Source organism: Electrona antarctica, assembly GCF_951216825.1.
Source record: "Electrona antarctica genome assembly, chromosome: 17".
NCBI classification, from domain to species: domain Eukaryota; kingdom Metazoa; phylum Chordata; class Actinopteri; order Myctophiformes; family Myctophidae; genus Electrona; species Electrona antarctica.
In genome coordinates, this window is record NC_136798.1 from 45,441,116 (window position 1) to 45,451,185 (window position 10,070).

Below are 10,070 nucleotides of genomic sequence, written 5' to 3' on the forward strand. Positions count from 1 at the left end.
TTTAAGTATTTAAAATCATAACAGTTTTCAAGTGGTGGTCAAACCTTTTCATGTCAAGCACACCCAGAATTATATATGTATTCGGCCGCCAACCCCATCTGAAAATATGTTGTTCCAGGGACCCCCCTGCAGAAGCAACGATTTGAGTTAAAAACGTTCGCTCTGAAAGAATATATATTCAAAGATTTGCGCCACATTTCAGCGATTTTTCAAAAATAGCAGATCTACAAGCTCGTAGCGCGGCACCGAGTGCCGCGCTACGAGCTTGTAGACCTGCTATTTTTCAGTAGCTAAAGTATAACATAATAACATAATGCTTAAGTACTATTTTGGAGAATAAATAAATCTTGAATGAATTAATGAATGAATAGTTGAATATAGTATGGAGATACAAGGTTTCTGCCCAACAGCAACACTATTATGCAGTGTTGTTTTTGGCAGAACATTTCTATTTTAGTTAATAGTCATACTCTTTGGAATGAAACTTAATTTAGTTTTAGTCATCCTTGTTTTAGTGTTAGCCTAGTTTTAGTCGACATTTGTTTTTGTCGTCAAAATGCATTTTTGAGGGCCTTGGTGGCGTTGTGTCGTGCTGCGACGCGTTGTATGTGCTTGTAGATCGGTTATTTTCAGCGCCAGAGCGCAACCAAAATATACAATGACCTCTTCTCCTCATTTTAGCCTCGTTTTTTGGCAAAATTGACTGTATATTTAGTAGGGGTGTAACGATACATTTGAACAGCGATACGATACGTATCACGATACATGGTTGACGATACGATACATGGACGATATACAGTAGGTTCATTATGGTGATACGATACGATTCAATGATTTCAAATCGATACAGTAACTATTTAAAATACATTGACATTATTTTAAATGAAGTAATTAAACCCCTCTTTTTCTTTTTTCTTCTAAAAATAGCTAAATACCACGGACAAAAATGTAGTATTGATACAATCAATTATTTGCATATACAGTATAGCAAAATGATTCGATACCGATTATTTCCATTGCAAAACGATACGATACATAATACATTTTTTGCCGTTTTCATTTCGATATACTTCGATTCTTGAAATTAAAATCGATTTTTCGATGCAGTTACTATGTCGTTACACCCCTAATATTTAGTCACAGTTTTAGTCACGATGGCTTCGTTTTCATTCAGTGTTTATGTAGTTTTCGTCAGTGAAAAAAGGTATGGTCGACGGACATCTTTCGTCGTGGTATTAGTCGAAGAAATGAACACTGAGGGGACATGCATTCACAAAAGGAGAGTTGACGATGATGTGACAATAATAGTGTCATTGGTGCCTTTTTTACAGGATAACAATGGCAACCCTGGTTGTATGAATGAGAGAGAGACCTTGGGCTGAAGAGCCCTCTCCATTCAGGATGAAGCCCTCTCTCACTCTTGTTTGATTAGCAGGCATATATATATTACTATCCCATTCTGGGCGGGAACCCTTTTTGGTGTTTTAAGCATCGTGTTATACTTTAGCTATTGAAAAATAGCAGATCTACAAGTTCGTAGCGCGGCAACAAATGCAGCGCTACGAGCATGTAGGTCTGCTATTTTTGAAAAAATCGTGAAAATGTGGTGCAAAGCTTTGAATATATATTCTTTCAGAGCGAACGTTTTTAACTAAAATCTTTGTTTCTGGTATACGATAGGACCGTCCCTGGAACTACATATTTTGCGATTGGGTGTCGGCGGCCAATTACATGTATTTTTGCGGGTCTTTGACATGAAAATGTTTGAGAAAGACTGACATAGAAACGTACGGTTTTTCAGAAAACTGTCGGGGATTTAGAAGGCCTTTGTAGAATCGTTCTCGGGTCTAAATGGATTAATATTACTAAAGGTTCGGTTAAATGCGGGCGATGGGGTTTGAACACTGGACAATAATTATAGATGCACTTCATCCAGAGCAGTGTTCCCAAGCGCTGTGCCGAGAGAAAAGATAGTCCAGGTGTGGGGATTTTTTTGTATTTTATTTTGTATTTTTTTTGTGACCACCACACAATTTACAATTTAGGCATTTAGCAGACGCTCTCTCTTTCAGGTTTGTGTAAGCTCTAAAACTCTTTAATCCCAGGGGATTTTAGATCGCCAAGAACAAGGACTGTGTTTGAAAAATAAACACGTCATCCCGGCCGTTTCACTCACATGGATATGAAGAATCAACTGACCGAGAGAAAACGCTATTGTTACTGCTACTGAATTAGTTACATTTTCGCTAGAAACAGACTGTATCATATATGAGTGACTGACTGTCGCAAACGATACAGAGAGACCTCCCCTGACAATAGGCCTATCTCACAGCCCGTTTTTGACGCCCACTTCCGGTAAATAGTGGTGACTTTAACATGAGCATTTACATGTTTTTTTCTCTGGAGAATCTAAGTACATTTTCTAATGTAAAAATGTGACAGACCAATATTATTATGAAGCAAACAATATGGTAAATCAGCTCGAACAGATAGAACAAACCTTACCTTGAGAAAACAAAAGTTGTAGACTTCTTAAATTACCTCTGTTAACATGAAGCGTCTATGGAGTGACGTCACGCTATCACCACTAACCCCGAAAGGGGGCGTATTAAGGGGGGCGGGGAAATTCTGTGAGATAGGCTTATAACGCAGAGACAGCTTGTTTATTTTTGGACCACAATGCTTATTGTAGACGATATTAAGATGACCCCCATGGTTATTCTCCATAAAGAAATGACTTCCGTGAACCAGGGGAATCGATGGGGACGAGCGAGTGACGCATGAAGGACTTCTTTAGCTAGTGTGGTATGAAGGAATCGATACAGTCTCCAGAGCCACACGCTGTGTGATTTTAACCCATTTTGGACGGGAACGCATGGGTATCGCTTATAGCTTTTAACCACGTTAAGACATTCACCATTATTTTAAACTTTAGCTGTTGAAAAATAGCAGATCTACAAGCTCATAGCGCGGCACCAAGTGCCGCGCTACGAGCTACGAGCTGCTATTTTTGAAAAATCGTGAAAATGTGTGCAAATGATTGAATAGCCTATATATTCTTTCACGGTGAACGTTTTTAACTCAAATATTTGCTCCTGGGGGGGGGGGGGGGATACAGATAATTCTGTGGGACCTTTGACATGCAATATGTTTGAGGACCACTGACACATGGAAACAAATGTTTTTTTGCATGATTTTTGTAGAATCTGGTCTCAGTCTTAATGGATTAAAGTGAGCGTGTGTTTGTGTTTCCACAGTGAGCGCATGGTGTTCTGCATATTCTCTTCTGTTCTCCACCCAGGCAGACGGGATCTGTTTCCGTGGGCGGGGGGTCCGGCGGCCCGGAGGCTTCTTATCCGAGCTGCAGCAGCCCACCATTCAACCACTGGTGGACAAGGTATACTCACTCCAGGCACGTGCACACATTAGGGCATTCACTTCTAGTCATTTTTACTAGTTGACTATAGTTGCCTAGTTTACTAGTCGACTAGTTGTTTAACTACCTATTGTGTAAAAAAAATAATAAAAAAAAAACTGTGTACATGTAATCTACCTGATCTTGAGGCCTACAAAATCGGGAAAAAAATAAAAAAATAAAAAAAATAAACTTTTTTTCAACTAGTCAACTAGTACCAACAAGGTTGACTAGTGGATTTACTGCTTAATGCCCTAGCACACATACACTACAGACTTGTTTTAGGCTTTTCTGCCTTTATTGATAGTATCAAGTGAAGACAGACAGGAAAGAGGGAGAGAGAGAGATAGACGGGGAGAGACACACAGCAAAGGTCGTCATGAACGGGACTCGAACACGCGACACGCTGTCAGGCCAAAGCCTATATATGTGGCATGATGCGCCTGGACCACTTGTCCAGCGGGCGCCCCAATGGTTAAGTTTGTGGACTAAAACTAAGTCCACTAAGGTCCTTGATATTTAGTCGACTAAGACTAAACAATTACAGAAGACTAAATGGTGTGTTATTCGAAAGACTAAAGACTAAATAAAAAAATATTCTGAATCATCAGCGCTGGAAGGGGGGTGCGGAGGGTGCGCCAGCACCCCCTGCTGGTGGGGAGGAGAATTGTTGGGATTTTTGGGGATTTTTTTTTTTTTGTAAAAACAAATATATTATATATATTATATATTATATATATAAAGTATATACACACATATATAGTAAAACAATAATGTATTTAACTTTTGGGAATAAAATTGGTGTTGAAAGAGGTGTTTTTACTAGTGTCACCTGTGACCTGGCTGTACTGCCGGCCGGCCACGGTGACCCGGTCACGTCACTAGTTAGAACGGAAGTTGAGAGAGGGCGAGAATTTAAGACAGAAAGATTAATGATGGCGCAAAAAAGAATAAGTGATTTTTTCGGTTCAAAAACCCCCGGCCCCAAATCATCTAGGATTCAACTTGATGATGATTTTATAATCATCACCACCCCGGACAACGAAGCCGCTTGCAGCAGTGTTAGTCGAGCATCTGGATCATCCACACCACCAGCAGCAGCAGCAGAAGCCGCCCCAGCGGGAGCTAGAGAGGCGAGACAATTGGATGTCTGACCACATTCAAAACGAAATCCTGGAAATATTCGCCCATGCAGTACTAAGAGAAATAGTTGAAGATGCAAGAAAGAGCCCTTTTTCTGGGTTAACTGCAGACGCGACGACCGATATCACATCATTGGAGCAGTTTTCCTGTAGTCTGCAATATGTCAACTCACAACTGGAGGCAGTTAATGTTTTTCTGGGATTTTACAATGCACCAGATTCAACTGGGGAAAATCTTTTTTCCCTGCATTAAAGATGTTTTCCTTCGCTTAAACCTGCCACTGGAGCGTTTGAAGGGCTTTTGTTTTAATATGTCCGGGCGTGTAAAAGGGGTCCAAGCTAAACTGAAAAAGCAGTGCGTAGATGCACTTTATGTGCACTTCAGTAATCATTCATTGGATTTAGCCTTACAAGAAGTGGCAAGGGAAGTTCGCATTGTTGCAGACACTTTAAACTGTACAGGGCGTCTCAGTGGTGATCGGGGAGTCATCAAAGCGACAGTCGCTGTTCCAGTCACTGTTTGGCGGTGATGATGTGGTGTGCAATCTGCTCTCTTTATGCCCCACACGATGGGCAGTGCGCACCCGGGCTATTTCAAGGGTAATTGTAGCCTATCCAACTTTGTTGGAGACCCTGAAAATCCTGGAAAAAGATAAATCTGTCAGGCCCGATGCTCGCTTCAAAATTGCCGGTCTATACAAACAAGCTCAAAAAGCGAAAACGTATTTTGGACTGTTGTGCTGCGAGGCTATATTTGGACCATGCAAGGCTGTAGCTACGTCGCTACAAAATGCACAGGCAAGCGCGAGGGGGACTGAGGAAACGGCTGCTGGCTTACGAGTGAGCATGAGAAATCTGAGAGAAGATGGAGTTGTTAAGGAGATGTTTAGCAAAGTGACAGCTTGTGCAAAAAAACATGAACTGAAAATGCCCCTTCCTCCAAGAGCCAACAAAACACCTGCCCGATTTAGGCACACAGAGGAGTCAGAGGACATCGTGACAGATGTGGGAGAGAAGGAGTGGAAGCGTGAGTTCTATGAGGCCTATGAGATCTTGTGCACACTGAGATAAACCGCCGTTTTGACCAAGAAGGATTACGAGTTGCTGCCATGAGAGAGAAAACTCTTATTGATGCTGCACAGGGAGTCTATAAAGAATTGAATAGGGATATTGCAGCAAAGCTTCCTGGTCAGATTGACAGCGTTCGTCACTTCGTCTCCATGCAGCTGAAATTGCTGGGTGACCTGTCCAAATCCCAGAAAAAGGAGAAAACGATCAAGACAGCGTGAGATGTAGCTGAATTCGTTAACTGATTAAATCCTCAAACAACAGAATCACTCAGAAGAGGTTGTAATGTTAATACAACTCTGTCTCTGTCTACCTGTCTCCGCTGCTTCCTCTGAGAGGACATTCTCCACTCTGCGCCGAATAAGAACTTGGCTGAGGAATAGTATGACACAGAGAAGGCTGACACATGTGACATTGCTGAACATCCACACTGTGACATTCGTGATAAAATGGAAATTCAGCCACTGATGAAGACGTTCATCGCCAACACACCAGAACGAAAATCTACCTTTGGAGTCTTCAAATAGGTGAGACATGCATTACATTAGCCTATTAATTATAATGTAATAGTGTAATGAAATGATTACTATATTTACCCATAGGGTATCTGGGCTAAGCTCAAGAACTTGTTTCCAGCCAGGCCCTGCTCATAGAACATTTCATCGTAGTGGTTCAATGCCTTGTTCAAGGGCACTTCAACGGTGGTAATTTTAACGTGTCGGACCGTTGATTCGAACTGGCGACCTTCCGGTATCAAGACCGCTCCGCTATCCGTTCGGCCACCGCTGCCGATCTTATTGGTTGTTGTATTGGTTGTTGCTGCTGCCGCCGTGCAGAACCGCTGCTGCTGTGAATGTGATTTAGTGGCAGCGGTGGCCGAACGGATAGCGGCGCGGTCTTGATACCGGAAGGTTCCTAGTTCGAATCAGCCGTCCGACACGTTAAAATTACCACCGCTGAAGTGCCCTTGAACAAGGCATTGAACCACTACGATGAAATGTGTTCTATGAGCAGGGCCTGGCTGGAAACAAGTTCTTGAGCTTAGCCCAGATACCCTGGGTAAATATAGATTTCATTTCATTTCATTTCATTTACACTGCTAAATGGGCTCTTTAATATAGCCAACAATTAACTGTAAAATAAATCCAACACTGTTCGACTGTTAGTGAAATAGAACACTCTTTCTGAGAGAGAGAGAGAGAGAGAGAGAGAGAGAGTATCCAGCAAGATTTGCATTGCATTTTTTGTTATAATTTGGAGTGATAATTAATTAATCTTATTTTGTGAGTATGATGAATGTGTGATTGATGCTGGAATTGTTACTTGGAGCATGCAGCTCATTCGTGCGCTCTTGGCTCTCCTTGCAGGTGCGTGGCCTGGGTGCGCACTGTGTGCCGGTCTGTGCTGTGAAGTTATCATCAAACAGTGGAACTTGAGGAAGGGATGAGGGATCATATACGTTTGATTTGATATATTTGATTTATTTTGATATGAATATTTCAGCCTGTGTCACAATATGTTTTCATTGAAGCCTGGGTGCGCACTGTGTCTGTGCCGGTCTGTGCTGTGCTGTGATCGTCAAACAACAGTGGAACTTGAGGAAAGGATCATATACATTTGATTTGATATATTTGATTTATTTTGATATACCGTAAATCCTCCAATAAAGTCCTCCTTTCTATTAATTACCGGGCCCCTATTATTCACCGGGGATGGCGTTGAATTAAGTAATAAATTCCGGCCTCCTTTTATGAGCCGGGTTTTTTGTGTTTTGTTTTTTTCTGGCTGGCTGTGCCTGTCACGTCAGCGTCCACTGTCCAGATGCCGGTGGCCGCGGTGCTCGGCTCACGAGCACCGCGAAGTTAACTTCGGGAGAGAACGCCAATAAGCACTGTTCATGGCCACCGACAAGGGAAAATGACACAAAACCAAAGCAAGTGAAATCTATCCCACAGCCTACTAGGCTACTACTACAATGAGTGAGTATAGAGTTTGTGACACGATGTGCTGCGCGCCCGCAGATCTGCCCTTCATGCAACGAACGCTGGTTCTATAAACGGCAGAGCGCATGGGGGCTGCAGTCTGCCCCATGCGCGTTGTGGATCTGTCGTTTTATGCTGTTAGCTTGTTGCTAACGGGACCCCCTCCCTCTCTCTCTCTCTCTCTCTCTCTCGCTCTCTCTCTCTCTCTCTCACGCGCGTTAGAGAGAGACGCTCTCTCTAACACGTCTCTCTCTCTCTCTCTCTCTATTTTTTGATGAATTGAAAATGGTGGACCCTCTTGTAAACAAGTGTAATGCTTAATTGGGTCGACCACTCACAGTTAACAGTCTTTGTATTGAGTTTGTGCTTGAAATGTACTGTAATTCTGCAAACTGTTAATACATATTTCAATCAATCAATCAATCAATCAATCTCTCTCTCTCTCTCTCTCTCTCTCTCTCTCTCTCTCTCTCTCTCTCTCTCTCTCTCTCTCTCTCTCTCTCTCTCTCTCTCTCTCTCTCTCTCTCTCTCTCTCTCTCTCTCTCTCTCTCTCTCTCTCTCTCTCTCTCTCTGGCTCTCTTTAGATGGCAGCGGTGGCCGAACGGATTGCGGAGCGGTCTTGATACCGGAAGGTCGCCAGTTCGAATCAGCGGTCCGACACGTTAAAATTACCACCGCTGAAGTGCCCTTGAACAAGGCATTGAACCACTATGATGAAATGTTCTATGAGCAGGGCCTGGCTGGAAACAAGTTCTTGAGCTTAGCCCAGATACCCTGGGTAAATATAGTAATCATTTCATTTCATTTTTCTCTCTCTCTAACGCGTTAGAGAGAGAGACGCTCTCTCTAACATCTCTCTCTCTCTCTCTCTCTCTCTCTCTCTCTCTCTCCCGTTGAAGCCTTGGATTTTTACAGTCTATGGTTGGATCACTGCAGTGTTGCACTGTTCTGTTCTGTCCTATCATACATTTTATTTTGATGTTATTATTTGCATCTTAACTTGTCAGTAGCCTAACTGTAGGCCTTTACCACAATAGCCTACTGTGGTATAGTCTATCTCAGTTTAAGTTATATACCGGTATATTTGTGACCAGATTTGACTGAGGGACTGCCATTGTATTTTTATTTTTTTCATGTCCTATGAAAACAGGGAATCATCTAGCTTCAAATGACAATGACATTGGTTGTTCAAGTTAAATTGACGTGTTGATGTTATTATTACTGCACTGTTTAATATTTCATGAGGACTTGGTTTCAATAGGCTACATGAGCCCAATACATTTTACTGGGTTCTAACTGACCCAAAATGTGATTTGTTCATTATGATCAGTTTGAAAAGTAGAAATAAAGGCCTCCTTCTTATAGCTGCCTCCTTCCAATAAAAGCCCGGTATCGGAATCGGTTGAGACAAATAATAGCCCGGGTTCCTAAAAGAGGATTTACGGTATGAATATTTCAGCCTGTGGCACAATATTATTTTTTACTTCACCAAAGTCTGGTTGTGTAACTTGTAAGTGTAATGCACGGCCTGCCGGCCCTAGTTAATAATAATGCTTGTCTGCAGCTCATAGTTTTGCGGCACCAAAATACTGTTTTTGCGCACGGACCCGACCCGCGCGGAGTCCGCGGACCCGATTTTTCGGGTCCGCGCTTTGTATTTTCAGATGGGAGTTTTTGGGGTCCTTGACATTATTATTGAGAACCATGCACTGCAGCATTTACTCTTGTGAAAGAAATGCAAATGCACACCCCCCTCGCCCCCCCCTTAATGCCACACCCGAAGGCAGCATTCAGGACAGTTGCCTTTTTCCGAACTCTCCCAAAGTTGAACACAAACTTTTGCGTTGAAACAATTATTTTTTATACCGTATACCCCGCATCTTCAGTATAGCTATAGCGTGTGGGGGTTGCGCCTCGAAAATAGCTGAGCTCTTCAGCACATTGCAACACAACGCGTTGAGAGCTTGTAACATACATAGAGGCAAAAAAGAGAAGAAGAGGATAAGAAGACAGAGGAAAGAAAAAAATTAAGGAAAAGCATTAAAATAAAGTGTCAAAACAGTTGACAAAAGAATTTGTTTAGAACGGGTGCACCGTCATATAACAGTCGGACACGCAAAAGTCCGACACCATACCTACCTCATACCTACCTCAAACCATGGCACCGAGTGCCACGGTTTGCTAATGAGAGCTGTTTTCGCATATATTTGGGGGATCTAAGCGTGCCCTTTTTTAGGGAATTTCAGCCTCTGCCTCTCCAACATTCTCTGCACATCCATGACTCACTCCACTCCAGTACACTCGAGTCAACACATACAAACTATAGACTAAAATGTTAGGAAGGGACTATAGTGGACAAGAGATCCAGAATAAGTCATTTTACACTTGGTTGCATCAGCGATCAACACCGCCTCTGTCAAGTGCGTATCTGAGGCCGATTCTACAAATGCCTTCTAGGTATAG